Source organism: Triturus cristatus, chromosome 4_2, assembly GCF_964204655.1.
Source record: "Triturus cristatus chromosome 4_2, aTriCri1.1, whole genome shotgun sequence".
Taxonomy (NCBI): domain Eukaryota; kingdom Metazoa; phylum Chordata; class Amphibia; order Caudata; family Salamandridae; genus Triturus; species Triturus cristatus.
In genome coordinates this window covers 233,195,150-233,215,959 of record NC_140586.1, presented here as the reverse complement: position 1 = coordinate 233,215,959, position 20,810 = coordinate 233,195,150, and the positions used below count along the sequence as shown (strand labels likewise).

General features: G+C 43.6%; 1 protein-coding gene across 1 annotated transcript in view; it reads left to right on the top strand.

The window, feature by feature from the left end:
• Positions 1-388: 388 nt before the first annotated feature.
• SSTR3 (somatostatin receptor 3) overlaps positions 389-20,810 on the top strand; it is a 386,046-nt gene continuing 365,624 nt past the window's right edge. Inside the window, exon 1 of the mRNA XM_085601352.1 lies at positions 389-529. The gene's annotated coding sequence lies outside the window, so the exon portion shown is untranslated. The remainder of the gene's footprint in view (positions 530-20,810) is intronic.

The following is a 20,810-nucleotide window of genomic DNA, read 5'->3' as shown; positions in this document are numbered from 1 at the left end:
GCCAGCAGACTACACTGATTCGGGGCTGGCGCAGTAACTGGCGTGCCCTGTGACGCCACCCGTATGATCTGTAGCGCTACACACAAGCACATATAGACAGAACTCCATTGATTAAAAATAATGACTCTTATCAGGATAATGGAGGGGCCACAGATTGTAGGTATAGGGAGTGAGCGGTCAATGGATCGAAAGGAACAGGAGGAAAGGAGGGAGCGAAAAAGAGGCGGGGGCGGTGGGGGCGTAGGAGAGCGCGTGGACACCGCTCCCGCTGCCTCCGCAGAGCTCCAGACGCTGTTACTGGTCCCTTCAGCACGCCTGCGAGAGACGGCCGTGCCAGAGCTGACTGGGGCTAGGCGGCGCAGGTGGGAGCTATATCTGGACGGCGGACCCTAATGAGCATCTCGGCGAAGTGTTCAAGGTGTGATGATGAATTATAACAAATCGACTCCTGAGCGCTAGTGTTGAGTGACAAGCGCCTCGACGCAGGACAGCTCCCAGAGCACGCACAGGGACTCCAGACCACGAGCGGGTGAGTACGACAGTCTGGAAAGACCCTACACATCCTTTGTAGGAGCAGTCTGGGTTCACAGCGCGGCAGTACGAGCTCCCGTCATATACCTATTCGGCGCCTCGTCATGGGTATGAGCGCTAAACACAACCACGCCATGCAATACATAACGCCAAGAGAACGGCGGACGTCTGAGAGCGTCGCTGCAGGGATCCGGGGTCCACGTCTTTCCAAAGGAACCTGGGCTGCATGCAGCCCGCAGTGGAAGTTTGGGACGGAGTTCTTCTGTCAGTGACTCGCCCGGGGGGCGGGAAAGGGAAGGCCGGCACATTTACAAGGAAAGCTTTGCTGCTGAAGGAAATACGGGAAAGGCAGTTTACTGCAAAGGCAGAGAAATTTAAGAGGCACATATAGGAATGACACGTTTTATGGTATATGGGGAGACTGACTGAAATAGGAGGGATTTGGGCACTATTGAGGATCAAAGATGGAGCGTTAGGGGAATGTAATTATTAAATATGTTTATATCACAGAGAACAAGAAATAAAGTAATGAACACAAACTGGTAAATAATTTGTGCGAGGCAGAAAAGTTAGTATATGAGCTAGATTTTGAACAGATGATTTTTCAAGTTGATTTAGGATGTAAAGTAGACTAGTGTTAAGCCTGGGGCCAATGAGAAGCAATTCCTTAATCTTGGCGTTTGACAAGAGAAGGCTTGACCTAAAGTTTTGAATTTCCTAGATCTTGGAATTTCAAGAAGTACTCGTAGTTTACTTCTGATGTTTATTTTTTCTCCTATGATATGGATTTTTTACGCTGTCTAGACCGAGGCATAAGAAATGCACTCCATTTTGAAGTAAACTCTTGCTACAAGCGTGTTATCAATGAAATCACAAGTTTATATGTAATGGGAAGGTTCACGACGATAGGAAGATGAAAGTCGAACTAGAAAAGATTGACGAAACTAATAGTGGCATAGGAAAGTTTAGGGGAATGTGACATTTTGAGGAAAATATGGTGTTTTGGGAGGGAGCAGACAGATTTGAAGGAAAAAGAGATTTCAAGGGGAATATCTCATGTGATCAGCATTTGTCTGGAACCCTTCTGCGTTTTGTAAAGCCCGATTGCACTTTTGAAACCTTGTAGCTCTTTCCACTTGCATCTTGTATTTTTTCACTCAATTTTAATATTATACATAATTAGTTAGTTTAACTCTGCTTTTCCGCGTTCCCCCCTGTGTCTGCAGCAGGTCTGTCAGACGTTTCTGTGTGTCCAGGATTGATAAACTAAAGTGGGGCCCCCTCCGTTTCAAAGTTTTCGTCAATGTCATGCATGGAAAGAGAAACCATGGCAGATATGGCAGCATCTAATGTCTTTTTAGCCAAGTTAGATGCCTCATCATTCACAAGTAGGCCATTAATGCTTAAAGATCCATAAATAAATGTTCCAGGATGGGGTTCCTGAAACAGTGGGAGGACTAGGGAATAATGGCCCCACTGACCCTTTCGGAGGTGCCTGGTCTGCAGTCTCACCTTCATACTACCATAGTACTGAATACCGCCTATGACCGCAGCCTGTTGGAGTGTCTGTAGGATACGCAACTACTGTTTTGATTTAGAACTACTGTAAAACTTGATTTTATTTCGGACTAATGTACATGTCATTTTTATCTACTTTGAGACATACTATGCTATGTGTTTTTGCTCACATGCATTGTCGCCAACCCCTGGAGTCATTCAGCGTCTTTACCTGAATTGTACCATATCATGGGGCTCTGTCCCCATTTAGGGACAAAGCACCTGTCTCTTTCCTCAGTCCGCTGAAATAATTCCGCATCTTAATTTGAAATGTACCGCTCATCCACGAACACCCTCTGGGATTATGAAGTATTATATTAAACACTATGACTAAAAGAATAGCCATAATGGGGAGGTTAAGCGGAATATGAAGATTTACAGGGAACTGGAAGGCTTTGAAGAGCCAGAGGTTTTGGGGAATCTAGTGGTTTAAGATTATTCAGGAAGATTAACTAAAGCAGAAACACTGACAAGAATACAAATACATGAGGGGAACCTGAAGTTTTGTTGGGAAATTCAGCTTTACGGGAATACGAAGGGTTAAACGCTGCTACAAGCCCTTTGAATCAATATGAAGAATTGGGTAACAAGACATTTTAGAGCGACAGTAAGGTTTATGGTAATAGGAATGCTTAAGGGGAGAGAAAGGTTTCATGGGAAGGGGAGATTTAGGGAAAACGGATTTTAAGGGTGGGGGTATGAGTGCATGGTTTCTTGTCAAATGTCAATGTGTGCACTTATGGACTTTTATTATTTGCGGTTGAATGGAACGTTTTGTCTGTGAGCAAAATTGTTTGTGGGTGAAGGGGATTGTTTGCCATAGGCTGGGCCGTTGTTCACGTGACTGTAATAGCTCGTATGACAATAGGGTGGCTTATTAAACAAGCATTTGCAATGCAATAGGTCTCGCAGTTGTGAGAGTTTGAGCTATTGCCATTGTAAATGGCAATGTCTTTTATTTACGTGTTGGTTTTTAAAACATAAATAAAAGGCATTGTCATTTACAATGCCAATAGCTCAAACTCTCACAACTGCGAGACCTATTGCTTGCAAATGCTTGTTTTTTTAAAAACTGTAAACCATGTTGTACAGCAGCTTGTGCTGCTGTGCAACATGTAAAAAAAAATTGGCAAAGCCAATAGATTTCGCATAGGTGAAACCTACTGGCTTTGTCAATGTTTGTTCTCAGATGTCTGAGTCTGGGAGTGTATGCCTGTGGGAGTGCCTCTTTCAAAGTGTGCCAGTGTGGTGTTGTGAGTGGTATCTTGCAGACTGTGTTTGGGAGCGTTTGGCTTTGAAAATTAATCTTTAGGAGCATGTCTTCAAGTGTGTGCTGGTGCGAGTGTGTGCATATGTGAGAGCTTCTCAGTGTGTCTGTAAATGTGTGCCTAGTGAGTGTGCCTCCAGGTGTATGTCTTTCAAATTGTGTCTAGGAGTGTGTGATGGTGAGAGTGCATCTTTCAGTGTGTGTCTAGGAGTATGTGTCTGTGAGAGTGTATGTCTAGGAATGTGTTTCTATGTGAGTGCATGTCTAGGACTGTGTGTATGTGAGAGTGCATGTCTCGGAATGTTTTACTGTGCGAGTGCATGTCTAGGATTGTGTGTCTGTGAGAGTGCATGCCTAGGAGTATATATCTGTGAGAGTGCATAACTAGGATTGTGTGTCTGTGAGAGTGTATGTCTAGGACTATGTGTCTGTGAGAGTGCATGTCTAGGAATGTTTAACTGTGCAAGTGCATGTCTAGGATTGTGTGTCTGTGAGAGTGCATGTCTAGGAGTATGTGTCTGTGAGAGTGCATGTCTAGGATTGTATGTTTGTGAGAGTGCATGTCTAGGAGTATGTGTCTGTGAGAGTGCATGTCTAGGATTGTGTGTCTGAGAGTGTATGTCTAGGACTGTGTGTCTGTGAGACTGCATGTCTAGGAATGTTTTAGTGTGCAAGTGTATGTCTAGGATTGTGTGTCTGTGAGAGTGCATGTCTAGGGGTAAGTTCCTTTGAGTATGGCTGGGATTGTATACCTTTGAGAGTCTATTAAAGAGTGTGTGAACCTAAGCATGTGTCTGGAAATGTCTGATTGAATATGCATGTTTCTGGAGTGTGGGTGTCTCTGGGTGCGACGGTGTGCCTGGAAGTGCCTGGATAGCAGCATCTATCCAGGAGTGGATGATTACCAACCAGTGTGTTTGTCCCGGTGTGTGGGGTTACATGCGTCTGCGAGACTGTCTCTGTGCCTCATTCCTTGGATCTGGAGCTATTGCGATCAGTGGTTACTTCACTCACTGATAAGCACATGTCCGAGGTCGACAGGAGGCCGAAAGCTAATGTAAACCTCAATTAAAAAGATATTTGCCGTAGCGGTGCAGAAGTAGTATTATGGTAAAAAAAACCAAAAAGATGCGTTTTAGCATCACTTTGCTCATTTTAACCTCAGTGGAGTCAATCGAAGGGTAGGCTCACGCATTGAAAAAAATGAAATTCATCCCACATGACATATAACTTCTGCAATTAAGCATCTTTGCCGATTTGAAATTGAATGAAACAGATTACGCTTTACAGAAATACATTTGCGTCCCTAGAAACAGATAATAAAACGGTTCGGTGATCGCTGTTCTTCAATAGACCGTGCCCTCGGCCCTGGGCATTTATCACGAAGGAGGTGCGCCGCCAGATTTGATGAAGTGCTCGTAAATACCTCTTATTTGTCACAACCATTTTGCTAAACCACACATTGAAGCGTACTCGCATGTTTCCCTTGGGGATGTGATATATATCATGTTCAAGTCGATCTGTCAAAAACCAGCTTAGTGAAATAAAGCCTTTTAACCGTAGTGTAAGCACTCTCGGAGAGCGCACGGTGCAGTAAAACATGCCCATTTGCTCCTCATCAAAGAGATTCGGTTGCTCTCACAGAGCTAACGCAACTAATTGTTGAATTACTCGCAATTAATAGGTGGCACCCCCTTAGTTTTGCTGTAGGAGTGAGTTTAAGATAATAACATTGTGCTATCGCAGCTACAGAGAAGATTATTTCTTCTCAAACGCTACTGCAGGGTGCGGGTCTATGAAGTAGATGATATCGCTTCAATACTGCAACGAGTGGTGCGCGCGCGCCCCAGCGAACGATCTGTTTTCAATTATCGCACCTGTGTCTGGGCACGATAATTGAAAACAGAGGTCAGCGTGCGGGTAACAGACACCAATAGGCCATGGGCAGAGCAACGCGACTGCCTTTAGCCTATTGCGTGCTGTCTTTCTGAAAAAGACGACCGCAAACGCCAATACCGTGGACCAAAAGGAATCGCACACGCACGAGCGTGTGCGATTCCAGGGTCCGTTTTGGAACCCTCCACAAAAGGACTCTCGCCTGCGCGAGCAGTGCTACGCACTGCATTGCTAGGCGTGAGACCTAAAAAGCAGACCGTTTGTGCACGGTTGGAGTGGTTTATAGGTTATGGAGTGATTTATACTGAACTAGATGGTTTGTAGTTGGAAGTGGACGGCTTGTGGGTAAAGATGTGTTTGTAGTAGTTCAATATGGGGTTCGTAGGTGAAGGGGATATTTGAAGGTAAAAGACATTGTTTCTGTGTGGAAAAACTAATGAACTTACCTTGTAACTAAGCTTAAATAAATCGAACCTATTTTATATACCTGGCTCCTTGGACATTCTATTTACCACAGCCTTAATGTGGAGTTCATTGGCCCAGCTGGCTGGATGTACTGGTAGCTGTGAAAGGGAGCCACAGAACTGGGTCCTACTAGACGCTCCTCCTGGAAATTCAATGAGGGAAGGGTCCGGCATTTTGTAGAAGGGAGCACCGGAGGTGGACCTGCAGAAGAAAGCTGTCTGGAAGAGAGGAACTCCACATGCTAACTGCCTGGCAACTGAGGAGCTGTGTGGAAGGACAAAGATATAAACCCACTCCCCCAGGAGGTACTCCGGGTAGGGAACTAGAGGCTCTGGGGTCTTAAGGGTGAGCTGGCCTCCCAACACAACATATGTACACAAATTAAGCTCCCCAAGAATTTTGCAATTTATAGAGATATGTGATGTATCCCTCCCAACGCTACTCAGTACAAGTGTTGGGCATACAAAAAAATATAACAGATTGTCCTCACACACCATCAGGTGTCATGCTTCATCAAAGGACAATCCTCGCATTCCAAAACTTCAGTTTGATAGAGAGCGGGCCTACACCTGGAGTCAGGGAGGCACTTCTAATTAAGATTGGATCTGTGATATAAGTGTGTTAAAAGCCAATGTGGCATCCTAAAACAGTTTATTCGCTAGACATGACACTTGGTGATTAAAATCAATTGTGTAGATAAGGGGAATCAGTACCCCATCACCACTGTTACCGTCAACATGTTTCTGCATTGTGGCTCAATTGAGTCCGTGGCTTTCAACAGAACGAGCACACGGAATCCTAATGAGGCAATGTGCTTTGCCTCCAAACCAGAGTGACCCGTATCTACCTCCAGGGCCGGACTGGCTGTAGCGGGCACCGGGCAATCCCCCGGTGCGCCGCACGGATGGGGGCCGTTTTTGTTACAGGGCCGTTTTTGCAGCCTTTATTTTGCTGGATCACTGGTCCCACCTGGTGCACCCAGATCTTGAGGGTTCGTAGGGGATGCCTCAAGTCTCCGGCAGCTTAAGGCTGTTAAGCAGGCATCTTCTTTGCTCCTACCTGCACTAGGAGCAGCAGGCAGGAGCAGCATTCAAAGTGCCTTCTGCCTGTAAGCAGGAGGCTCACTCCGGAGTGCAGCTGTCCCCCTCAACAGTCATGGGCAGGGGTGCAGGCAAGGACCAAGCAAGCTGGGATGGGGTCCCCAGGACAGTATGATATCAGGTGCAGGGGATGGAGTTTCTGGGGCTAAAAAGGCTTGAGAGCGGGGCACACACAAGTCCCCCTCCCCTTACTAAGTAAAAAAAGAAAATGGAATTGCACCCCCCTTCTTGCACGATGTGACACACATGCCACACTGTACAGGAACGCGCTGCAGGTGCTGTCACAGCAGCAGTCTGCTGTTAAGGGTCTCCTATGAGCCTAACAAAGCCGCCCCCATGAGACCGCAACATTATCGCCTGCTCGCCTGGGATTCAGCTCAGAATCCACCATGCGCAGCACGATGGGCTTGTCGGTCCTCCTAGCAGCGAGGCGGTGGCGGGCCAACGGGAATACCGCCAAACTCGGAACAAGGCCCTAAATCTAATCCTCCAAAATATATGCATTCTCTCAATATTTGTGAGAGTGGAGTTAGAATAGTACATTTGAAACCCTTGACCGCCAAGATATATGAACATTTCCAATATTTGTGGGACTGGTGTTAGAATAGAATCTATACTGGTGCAGCCCCCCGCATATTCAATTTTCCCCATTTATGTTGGGCTTGAGTTTGAATAGTAAGTGTGAGCTCCCCCCCAATAATTTGCACTTTCACCAATTTTATGGTGGGGTGGAGTTGGAATAGTAATTCTGCTCTCTCAGAAATAAATGGATTTTCCTGACTGTTAGTAGTAATGGAGTTAGATTAATACATCTGACCCCTTACCTGCCCCACTCCCAAAACATATGCACTTTCCTCAATATTTGCGGGACTTTTGGGTTAGAATATTATATCTACCCACTTTATCCCCTAATTCTATATACTTTTCCCAATTGATGTTGTGCCTGAGTTAGAATAATAAATATGGCCTGTCAGATACATGCACTTTCCCAATGTTATGTTTGGTTGAAGTTAGTATAGCAACTCTCACACACCCTTCTCCAAATATATATACTTTCCTTAAATGCTTGCGTAAACTGGGGTTGGACTAGTATATCAGATTCCCTAAATAAGTGCACTTTCTCCAATTTAAGTTGGGTTGGAGGTAGCATAGTAAATTTGACGTCCCAAATATATACACTTTCCTCAGTGTTTATTGGCTTAGAATTAGAGTAATAAATCTCAAACCAATGAAACCAATCAAAGTTATATATAAAGTGGACTATGAGACCGGATGTATCTTTACATTTAAAAAAAAAAAAGACGCCTTAAAAATGTCAAAATCCTAAATGAGAAATGACCCGGCACCGACTGCCCCATCATGCAGAGAGGGCTACAGCAATACCTCTAATTCAGACTTAAGTTCGGCATTAGAGAGCGAAGCAGAACCAGACACCCGGCAAACAAATTCTGGTGCGGCACAATCCAAGCTATCCCTAGCCGAAGAGTTAGATTTTTTGTGTCAGGACCGGCAGCACACTCTCTGCCCGAGGATACAAAGGAGCAATCTAGGAAAAAGGCACAATCGCAAACGCAGGCAGAGGCGAAAAGCGGGAAGAAAATCCAACCATCAACAAGAAACGCGGAAGAGGGAGATGGAACCGCAAATATTGGATGGTGAATAAACCATAAAAACAGTAATCAATCTGGTTAACATCAATCTAAACAATGCAGAAAAACTACTTGTATTAGGCCTTTCCTACTGTCCTGAGTCAAATTTCAATTATGCCAACACCAGAATGGATGTCTATCGCTTCGTATGGAAATTAAAATTGAAGAAATTCCATGCCCTACAACAACAAAGTACAAGATTAGGAACAGAGAGCCAGGGACAGATTGACTTCCTTCCAGGAAACTTGACTGCTTTAGATATACCTCTGTTGGAGACCTTAAGAAAACTACAGGAAGATAACAACAGTGCTAATAGCCAAAAATACTCCCAATCCAGAGGGGGTCAACATCAAGAAACTAGCTATGGAGGCACGGAAATCGGGCACAAAGATTACACTGTTCAAATTAAAGTCGACTTTTAATCAGATAGCACTCAGAGACATGATTGACATTTTTAGTGAACAAGTGATAGCTGAGATCAAAAAGCTAAACTATAAAGTACGAAACAATGTGTTCCAGTCACTTAGAACACCAAAAAACAAGAGTCTGTGTGGATGTTGCAGGTGGTTTATTTAGCAGCAGCCAAGATGCCCAAATCGTTTCGGGTAACACTTTCCCTTTGGTCACAGGACAGAAAGTTTATGAGGCAGCAAGATTTGTGATTTACATAACAGTGCAATCAATTGACATATAGAAAGGACGACAAGAAGCTGTTACATGGGGAATAGCACAGGCGCCATTTTGGAGTGATTACTTGTTCTCTCATGACTTGTGACAAATCAACAGGATCTTATACAAATTCACACAAACAGCCAATTTCATGCTCTAATATGCAACATCAAATTAAATTAAATTAAAGAACTGCATAATGCAACAGGGCTATGATTTAACCCACAACCTATTTGTAACATACACCTGCAACTCACACTAGTTGCGCTCAGCCTTTACTTTGTTTACATGAAGTACTGTTTTCAAGTTTATTAATATTCTAATACCACACTTTTCAAAGCCATTGCATTTGTTTTACATTAAAGTTGTAATTATAATTCAGAAAGAGAAAGATCAGCTTTTGCAATTATCTATAGTATTAGCTTTCACTAAGCCAAACAATTTTTAAGGTGTTTCATTACTCTTGCAAGAGGCTAAGTTTCCGCTTGTGGGGCACTCGCCAGAATGACCAGTTATAAAGTGAATTTTACCATATTGGATAGGGTTCTTTTAGTGTTCAGTTATTGTTTAATGGTAATCTATATTAAGGCAGTCATTAAGATATGTTTGTTATATTTATTTTAATTTTTAGAAACAGATAACTCTCACAAGACGCTTGCAGGAGTCAAACTCACAATCCCTGCATGGACTCCGTGGGGGCTGTCCTTCCTGGTCAGCTCTCATGAGGCACCTTCGAGATCGTCATTTTGAATTAAGTTATTAACAGTTTGTTCTTGTTATCCTGAACAAAGGAAGAAATTAGAGGTGTTGATTAAGTAAGAAAAATTAAATACACATTGTTTAATCCAATATAGAAAGCAATAATTTTTTTAAGATCCCCCGAGACACTCGCAAGAGTCTCTTGAGAGGTCGGAAAGAGAAAACACGCCCCAAGGAAGAGTTGTGATTGGTTGATATGGATGTCTTATTTGCAAAAGATAGAATCTATTCATTGGTTTGTATGCCTATTGGAGTTGCTGTGGGTAGACCTTGTTGCTTTGCTCAGTGTGCCTTTTTGTTTTGGCTTAGAAAAATGTACTTTTAAATATTATACTTATTTTTAATTTGTATTACTTGAAAATATATATTATAATTGATTTATTGATGTTTTGGTACGCTACATTTTTGCAGTAGATATTTTGTTAAGTCAATTATAATTTTCAAAATACCACCTTTATTTAGTAGATATTTTTGGCATTTAAATTATTGGTATAGAAAATCGATAATATGGCTGCCAATGTTTTGATATCAATATTGTGGTAGTTAAATATTTTTCTGTTTGATATTTCGGACTACAACTGGCTGGAATGGTTTGCAGGTAGGTGCCCGGAACGGTTTGTTGCTAGAACAGTTTGACAGTGACTGAAATAGTCTGAAATTTATTGGAATGGTTTGGAAGCGGCTGGAAAGGTCTGAAAGTGGCTGGAATAATTTGTTGCTGGATTTGTTTAAAGATATCTGGGATGATCTGAATGAGGCTTGGGTGGTGTGTAGTTTGCTGCAATTAGTTTAAAGTGATAAGAATGGCTTGTAGGTACGCTAGTTTGAAATTGCAGCGGATTGAAAATGGGTGGAATGGTTTCAAATTGACTTAAATTATCTGAATGAGGCTGTTTTGGTTTACACTACGGTGGAATGGTTTCAATGTGCCTAGACTAGTTTGTGGTCTTCTGAAATGACAACAAATTGGCTGGAATATTGTGGTGGTAATGATTTGTAGATGGCTGGGACAATTTCAAGATGGCTATAATTGTTTGCATGTGGCTAGAGTATTTTGGCAGTGACTGGTTTGGTTTAAAGGTTGCTGGAATAATGTTTGGCTGAAATGGCTTGTACTTAGTATGGTTTGGAGGTGGTTAGGTGGAATGCTGGTTGCTAGAATGTGTTGACTGTGGCTATAATGTTTTGAATGCTATTAGAATTATGGGAATTTAGCTGTATTGATTTGATGGGGGCTCAAGTGGTATGGAGGCAGTTAGAATAGTTTGTAAGTGGATGTAAAGATAGTATCCAAAGCCTTGATCCCCATGGGCCCCTTAAACACCTGGGTTAGGGTCCGAAGATACTCCAGAGTACAAGATTTAGTTGACCGTACTTGTCCAAGTAATTTATTTGTTTGTATGTGTTTTGCCCTACTATTAAAACTCTTGCATTTGCTTAGAGGACCCAATTTAGATTAGGGCATTTCCTCAGTAAGCCCTACGGATGCAGATGACCCGGATGAGCAATATGGCAGAAACATGTCAATCACCCTTTAACTCAGGAATTCATGGATTATTATATCCCACAAGTCCCCTCTCTTGTTTTTTAACTTTACCATGACTAGTAAAAATAGAAATAATGAAGTCTCTCTAATCTAACCTCAGGTAATTTTAAACCCTCAAACACTTTCTTTCTAAAAAGATCTTAAGACCCAACATTTGCGGGGTCCTTTAATATGGAAAAAGATCTTCGAAAAGAGCTCCTTTTATGGAGTTATTTGGATATTGCACATCCCACCCAACATGATGAAGTACGCCACCTTGGCGGGTGAGTGCCTGTGCATCCTAAAAAGGAGATCCTCAGAATCACACTTTTTGCTTACGTTTATTATTTTGAGTGGATGTGTGACAGACCATAACCTCCCCCACTGTCTCCCTCATCATGGTTATATTCAGCTGTAAAAGTCTGATAGTTACTACATCATTTTATAGATGGCATGAATGGTCTATAGAAGACAAGACTGATTTTGATGTGGAGTGAAAATTGCTGAAATTGTTTAGAGTTGGTTGTGAAGGTTTGAATTAGGCAGTGAAGGGAGGGTGGAATGACTTCAATGTGGCTAGAATAATCTGACAGTCGCTTGAACGGTCTCAAGGTGGCTGCGATTAGGCCCAGGCAACATTTCTGTTACATCAGCATACTCATGTGTAATTTTGTAGATTTTGCTCTATGCTTGTTACGTAAAATTCACAAAATTATTCCATTACATCATGTGGTGTAATTATGCTGTATTCATTACAAAATTGTAGCACCTGAACAACCCGAATGATCAGAACACAAGCAGAATTTAGTGTAGTACTTGTGTTTTTTTGTGCTATGTTTTTAGTGCGAAATGCATCCTCCCATCCAAAATGGCTGCAAGAATGCATTTTGTCCTAAAATATAGTGCTATGTGGTGATTTTGCATTTCGCATAATTTTTGCTGGATTTCACTTAATTACACAGAACCACATTTTGCACACCTAGCTCCGATGATCTGTAGGTGGCTTGAGCAATCTGAACGTGCCTAGGATGGTGCAGAGGAGTTCCAATGGTCTTTTAGAAGGAAGGTTAGCTGGCTCGGGGAAGGAATTGTTCTCAGTTTGTCAAGAATACATTCCCCCAATTCCGCTCTCTCATCCTCATTGATCACCACAACACTCCCTCCAGCTCATAACCTTCACCTGAGGGTAAATGAAAAATCAATGAAGAGTTGATTTTTCGTCAGAAAGGTCGGCTGATAATGAGAGCAGCACGTTTTGAAGGAGGGGGGGGAGGGGGCACTCACTGACCCTGACCAGCCCACAAGAGAGCACACACACTGCTGAGTGATGTTTCTATTGCTCACTGATTACTGCTTGTATGACCGATATGTTACACGTCATTGTTCATTCTGCTATCTATGCATTTTTACTAGTTTTTGTCAGGTTTATTCTCTCTATTTGCTGGAAACCATGTTGTCTTCTACTGAATCCGGTCTTGGGGGTGGGGTGGCGGCAAGGAGGTTATAGGGGATGCAAAGCATGTACATCTAGTAGCTGAATTGCACAACTTGAAACCAGAAAACTTGCGATTAATCCCTGCTTCCCCACTTTACCAAATTGTGTGATCCTAGGCAATTGTTATATTTCACTTTCCCTCCTTTTTTTCATTATCACATAAAAGAGGAACTCGAAAATACATGACTTCAGGATGTGCACTGTACAAATCCTTCTGTGTTTGATTTAATAAACTATAATGTTGTTCATGAATATTAGGAACCCAGGCCACCTAAGGGTTCACATAACAACTGACTTGCCTCTTAGTTCTCTATAGGCAATGATTTCAGTTTGTGGGGAAGAATGAATGTTTCTAAATTCATGTTTGAAACCTATCACTTAAAAAAAATACTTCTCAATGCACCAATATAATCTGATGTACTAAGGTGAAATGGTTTTGCACGTTAATGAAATACACTTTTTTAATTTTGAAAAGACCATAGCATATTTTAACACTTTTGCTGCAAGATGAAGGTTTTCCTAAAGTTAAGTGGTGTAGGACAACCTAGTTACTTCCTTTGTTTACCTTCAATTAACCTTCAGAGACTTGCCTGTGTATTCAATATTTTTTAAACGTTATTGTGGAGTCGAGTGAACAGCTGCCAGAGCTGCTGTTGCTCAGGGGGCATGTAAAGGTCATTAGGGCCGCATGCGCACTGGCTGTACTTTGGGCACCACTGGCTTATGGCTCGGTGAGAGGGAGGAGTTCTGTAGAGCTTGTGTGGATAATGGGGAGAGTCAGTCAGAGGGTGCTGGGAGAGGTGTGAATGAGCTGAAGGGATAGAGAAAGAGCCAATTAGGTATCAAATAAAATGAACTGTGAGAGGGAGGTAATATAGGACTGTGACGGGGAAGACTAGAGCGCAGGGTAATGAGGATTACTGGTAGGGAATAGGTTCATTGCGCCTTTGATCGTCCTCCTTGCCTCATTCTAACCACTTGAAAATATGCTAAAGCTTAAATTTTCTGCAAGCACCAAAAAATAATCTGACAAAAATTTACATTGATAGGTTGAAATTTAATTAAATGAAGATGAAAACGTATTATTTACGTTATCACAGTTTTCCAAAACTCCAGAACCAAAAGAAATATTTTCATTGCGGGAAGTAACCAAACAATAATGTTCAACAAAGTATATTTAAACCAAGTTGCAGCCCTGCAGCTTTCATCTAGGGGAACCCCATTTGTTTCCCCCATGAAGGTAAACTCACCCCGGTGGATCGACCCTAGATATTTCCAGACACAGTTTTTCCCACGTTCTCGTCTGCTTGGGAAATTGCTTGTCGAGCCCATCTACGTATTGCTGACATGGCTGGTTTCTTGTTCTTATTAGCTCAACAGTTTAAACACAGAGGGAATCTCAATTCCTGAATGATTTTGTTCCAACCAGATAAATAAGAGCCCTCCTTGCATTTATTGTCAAGGGCATATCAGAAGATTTTGACTCTGCTTCACAGACCAGTAGAATAACTTTCTGAGATACATGAAGCTGAGATTAAACCTCTATTTTAAAATTATGATTTGGGTGGAGAACCACTCTATCTAGGAAAAACCTTATGTAGAGGATGGTGAAAAGTAAAAATCCTATTTCACCTAGGGCCTCATTATGAGTTTGGCGGTCTCGAGACTGCCAAACCCATGGTTGAAGTCCGACCTCCACGAACCGCCATATTGTGAGTGTGGTGGTTGGACCGCAACCAGCCCGCTACAACACCGCCGTCACTGCCAGAATCCTGGATCCAATGGTGCTGGCGGTGTTAGGAGTAGGAAGGAATGGAGGCAGTGCTGAGCCCGGCACTGCCGACAATATCACGACTTTCCCTTCCGCAAGCCTTTTCATGGAGGTCAAACTGCCATGAAAAATCTGACGGAAAGGGAAGGAGGGAGCCCCAAATAGGGCCCCCAGGCATCGTTGCCCATTTTGTAATGTGACTATGGGCCCCCTACGTCTGCACTGTTGTGCGTGCACTGTGTGGCATGCACGGCATTGTGCATGCCAGCAGTGCACACACGACAGTGCAGGCGCTGGGCTGCTGCATTGGCTTAAGGCTCACTCAATGAGCCGGAACATGCCAAAAGCTCAGGACCGTGGTCGGCACACGACCGGCCCTGTGGTCAAATCAGAATATGGTGGTCTTAAGACCGCCAGCACAGCAGTCTTGCAGTGCACACAGCATCGGCGGTCCGGCGTTCAGACTGCCGAAGTCGAAATAAGGCCCCTAGTTTCCTTGATGAGGTAAGTGCCACTAACAAGAATACCTTTGTCATTAACCATTGCAAAATGGCTCATACCAAATGCTCAAAAGGTGGCTCTTGTAAACCCTTTAGCATATTCGGGAGGCCCCAAGGAGGTAGAGAGTTGGATAATACCTTTTTTTTTTTACCTGAAACGTTTTAGTAATCTTTTACTACTGGGAAAAGGTTTTTAGCTTATCTAAAACATGTTATGGCTGCCCACTGAGCTGTTAACGTGCCAGGAGTCAGATCTTCCTGGAAACCATCCTTTAGGAAATGTAGTATTTGGAGAGGACTATAGAAAGTAGGAACTCATTTTTTTTTATTCTTACACCATAACAGATGTATTTATAAAGAGCATGTTCACTCAAGGGTATCTTCGCGCTGAATAACAGAGGTTTATTGTTATCCAACTCAATGGCACTCATTTTATCGACCTCAGAAGGATGAAAGGCTGAGTGGACGCACCGGGTTTTGAATCTGTGACCATGAGGTCGAACACATGCCCCTTAAGTAGATACATTAGCCCACTTAGCCACCAGACCCAGCTACCAGCACGTAAAAGTTTCCCAAGGCTTTGTGTAAGAAGCAAGGCTAGAATATTTTAATTCCTGTATGCAAATGGCTCCTTCTCTTGAAAAGTCTTACTGCTGTGATCCGACCCTTTCAACTTTCATCCTGTGAGGTCAAGTAATTCCACGTTCTGCTGCGATACATGTGGATAAGCGGGAGGAAATTGGTGCTGCAGCATAGAAAATCATGGTCTCCATGGCCAGACTGGGGTAATCAGGATGTATATCACCTTCTTATCCTCAATCTTCTGAAGTTTACTGAGGAAAAGGGGAATGGGAGCGACCCATAAAGGAGACTATTTAGGCAGCGTATTGGGCATCTATCACCATTTTTTACTGTACCAAGTCTCTAAGCAAAATTAGAAAAGGATGGCACTGGATTAAGGCGCAAACAGATCCAGCCAAGGTTGGCTGTAAGAGTCTATGATCTGTTGAAATGCCTCCATCCCCAATTGAAAAGTCACAGAAGATAGGATGCTCCTGATAGGATTGTCTGCCTGAAAGTTCTACTGCCAAAGAATGTACAATGCTTTTATGGACATCAAAAAAAATTCTGCCCAGGAGCACCGGGAATTTGCCACATTTGCCAAGGATCACACTTTTTCTCTTCCCTGATGACTGAAAGGGCTCTGGGTCACCCCATTGTTTGTGAGGACCACCACTGGTTTTTCTTCCACTTGGACAGCCAATTCTTGGAGGACTTTCAAAAACACTGACAACTCCCCCCAGTTCTATAAATGAAGGGCTTCTGATTGGGAACAGATTCTTTAAACTTTTATCCCTTTAATGGTGCCTCCCCACCCACACTACCTGGCATCAGGGGCATAAGAGATACCACTGGCATTCCCTTCTGCAGATTCTCTGACACCAATCACCAATTTCGGTTTTGAGATATCTTCTGTGAGCCATGAATCAATACCAATGATCTAACACATGATGAAGAAACAGCTTCATATGGCTCCATGTCCATTGGACTACTTAAGTTGTTGTTGCCATCAGACTTGGACTTTCAATCAGAATCTCACCACTGCTTGACGTAAGGACAGAAGATCTAAAAGATTGTCTTGTAGTGACTCTGTTAGAGAAGCTCGTCCCAGTCTTGTGCTGAAAAAATGCACCAATAAACAGTTTCTCTTGTTCCGGCTTGAGCTCTAACTTCTGCAGATTGATGATAAATCCAATGCCCTGCACACAGTTGGAAACCCTCTTGATGACGGTCTATGACCTAAAAAATTAAGAGGCAGATATTAGCTGGTCATCCAGATAGGGATAAATATGAATGCATTCTAAATGCAATAAAGCAACTATCCCGCTAATACCTTTGTAAACGCTCTTGATGCAGAAGCAAGACTGAATGGCAGGACTCTGAAAATAAAAATGTTGACCTTTTACCACAAATTAAAACTAGGACTGACTTCTCATATTAATGGGAATGTAAAAGCATGTGATCTAAAGATCCAGTGTCACCAGACAATCTGCTTCGGAAATCAACAGGATTACTGCTTGTACTGTGGTCATCTTGAATGTTATGTACTGTACAAAATGACTCAAAAATGTCATGTCCACAAATGGTCAATATCTTCCATTATTTTTGCGGACCAGAAATAGGAAGAAATAGGATGGAATACATGCCCTGATGTCTTTGAGGATGTGGGACTTCTGCAATTGCTGCCTTTTCTAGAAGATCTGCTGTCCATTATGTAAGGGTTTGTCTCTTGATCTCTGCTTTTGGTAAATGAGTGTCTCCAAAATTTGGCTATGGCATCAATTATCTGAACTCAAAAGAACAGCCACTCCCAATCTGGCTTTATGCCTCACCGGGCCACCCGTCCTAACATCCGAAGGGTGCATAATGCCATGGCAATGGACCCAGAGCTGGGGCGCCCAGCGGCTATATTATTAGCTGACATCGACAAAGCATTTGATTCACTCAGTTGGGTCTACCTCTTCCAATTGCTCGAAGTGGTAAATTTCGGCCCATAGTTTATAGCATATGTCCATTTACTCTACACTAATCTAACGGCCTCAGTTCGCATAGCGGGACATCGCTCAGATCCCTTCCCTATCTATAGCGGTACGAGGCAGGGTTGCCCCCTGTCCCCAATGCTATTTGCCCTAGCGGTGGAACCCTTGGTGGCATGCGTTCGGGGTGACCCGGTACTGCGTGGATTTAAATGGTCTCATTTGAGATCGGATCACATCGCGCTATATGCAGATGATGTCCTTTTCTTTTTGACTGACCCGTGGTTCTTGGGTCTACGTCTCCTGCAAATCCTCCGAGTGTTTGGGGGAACTACGGGTCTTCACTAACCCTGCAAAATCTGTGCTTTTTCCTGTATGTGGGGACCGTGGGCGAGGCACCTGGGCGAAGCAGCTATCACACGCGACTGGAGGTTTTAAATATCTGGACATCTTCATGTCGCCTTGTCCAAAGATTTCATGGGCTCACAATATTAACCCGCTACTTAGGAGTCTAGGCAATGAAACAACAATATGGGCCTCCCTTCCACTCTCATTATATGGGAGTTCTGCGATTTTTAAGATGGTCTCTCTGAAGATGGCGGCCGGCTAAGGAGCCCGGTCGGACGCTCCTGAAGCTCCGGTCCTAATGGCGTGACTTGATTTGAAACGACACAGGATTTCTGCCTGATAACTGCTTAACTGCTTAGCTGATAACTGAAAAGATCGTGCCGATGTGTGCTCCGTAAGGCTTCGTAAGGCGGCTGGGCGAAAATCAGAGGAGCATTTTTTCGAATCACCGGTGGAAAACGTCTCCAGCCAGCGTTGGAGATCCCTGGGGGCAGAGTGTACGGGAGAGCATGAAAAGCGGGAGTCACCATTCCCAACATCAGTTAGTCGGATGAAGATCGGGTGAAGATCGCAGGAGTTGGGTGAGCCGAGGTGAGAGAACGGGTGTGTGAGAACAAGAAACAAAAAAAACAAAAAAAATCCAGCGAGAAGTACAGAACTCACTCACCTCGTCGTCTTAGAGTGTCTTAGACACGGAAATGCGCGATAACGCCACGGTACTGCTCTCTACTATTGTTGGCAAGTCCCCGTCTTCCCCTGCCTCAGCATATGCAATGAAGTCTGCCGTTAGCGCTTGGACCGCAGCGCTCTATGCTCGGCGAAGCTATCGCCTAGCAACGGGGAGATTTTCCTTCCGGGTTGGGCAGGGCAGAGCCGCGGTTTCAGCAGCATCAGCGTCAGCGTTAGCATTCCCTCTCTCTCGGCGATCTCTCAATCCAGCCCCTCTACCCAGCTCCATAATAGAGGTGGAAAAGAGAACTCAGAACCCTCGAGCCTGCATGCATCGAACAGACAACACACGTGGGGTGGTAGAAGGGCGGATTGACTCTGTAGCAGACCACCAGAGCTATAAACTAAATAGTGAGACCCCAGGGGAAATAAACAGTCAGTTTGTAAACTCAGAAAAGGGCAGTGGAAACAAAGGACCTAAAGGGATAAGCTATTGCCTTAGAAGCAAACAGTTTTTTGCAAAAAATCCTCTGAACACCACGGATTCGGGCATTACCCCCCTGAATACAAAGAAAAAAACTAAAAAACTAAGTGGTCCTGAGAAAAAAACACTCAAATCTTTACCTAAAGAAGGAAATAGACCTAAGGTGCCCTCTACATCTACTGACTAAAGCTCTCGAATAACTCCTTCACTCAGAACTTTTTTCAAGTTACAAAAGGTCGAAGGGCCAGGAAAGATGAACTTACTGGCAGAGACCTCTCCACTCTCCGGCGCTGTGATGCCTTCCACGTCACCTCTCAGCGTAACATCTCAGGGGTCAAGTCCACTACTCGATCTTACGATGCCTTCTTCGTCATGTTCTAGTATAACTTCTCGGGGGCCGGCTCAGCCGGCTCCGCCGACATCAACTGAGCCCAGGGTCCCAAAAACAACCCCTGATATTCCTGTGTCTCCCCTCGCCCCACAATCTCTCCTGATGCCCCCATATCGAGAAACGGCCCTAAATGGGGATGTAGCGCCAGATGTTGACGCAGGACTCGCACATGAAGAAATGAACAGAGGGGGGGGAGCAACCAGTGAGAAAGAAAGAGAAGTTAGTCAGACATCAAATACGAGAATGGAGGTTGAAGATGAAGAAGAGGATTGTACCCCCGAGAAAATGGGCAAATCCAATTCAGACAAAGTTCTAGCTCTACTACTGACTGAGATCAAAAACAGATTTGACGTCTCGGAAAAAAACCAGTCAAAGATTCAAGACACCTGTGAAGCTCTAGACACCAAACTAACTGCCCTCACAGGGAGGGTCACAGCAGTAGAAAGGGAAATGGAACTCCTCAACAAAGAGACCAAAACACATCAGAAAGATATTGATGCCTTAAAACTTAATGAAGGCGCATTAAGAGAAAAGATTGAGTCGCTGGAAAATCACTCTAGACGCAACAATCTAAGACTCCTGAACATTCCAGAAGGGGTGGAAAATGAGGACATAAAAAAATTTGTCCTTTCTTTGCTGGAAGAAAGTTTCCCTTGGGCTAAATCTGAAAACTTAGCTGAAGACATTCAAAGAGTACACCGAGACCCATTTGGAAGAAATAAGTTAAAAAAGAACCAAAGGAAAATATTAGTAAACTTCAAATCCTACACTCTTAAAGAGAGATTACTCTCGGAGGCTCTGAAAAAAGGCAATCTCAGAAGCAGTGACTGGACTTACAAAATACGCTCAGATATTTCGAAGGCCACGCAGGACAGACAATGGGAGCTGGGCCAGCTGATACCCCAACTAAAAGCTCTGGGGGCCAATGCACAGATGCGCTTTCCAGCCAGTCTGAGAATTATGTGGCGAAATAAAATGTTTAACATAAGAGAACCCAGAGAAGTCATTTCGCTAATGGAGAAGATGAAAGACCCATAAAAAAATAGAAGCAGCAGAATCCTACAGCACTAATGAATTTAAGGTCCGGAGCCAAGGAGTATGAACAGGGCCTGTATGAGGCCCACTAAAGGAAAAAGGGAGGTCCCCCATGGGTGGGCAAATGTGAAGAAACATAAAAAACACAAAAAACAAAACACG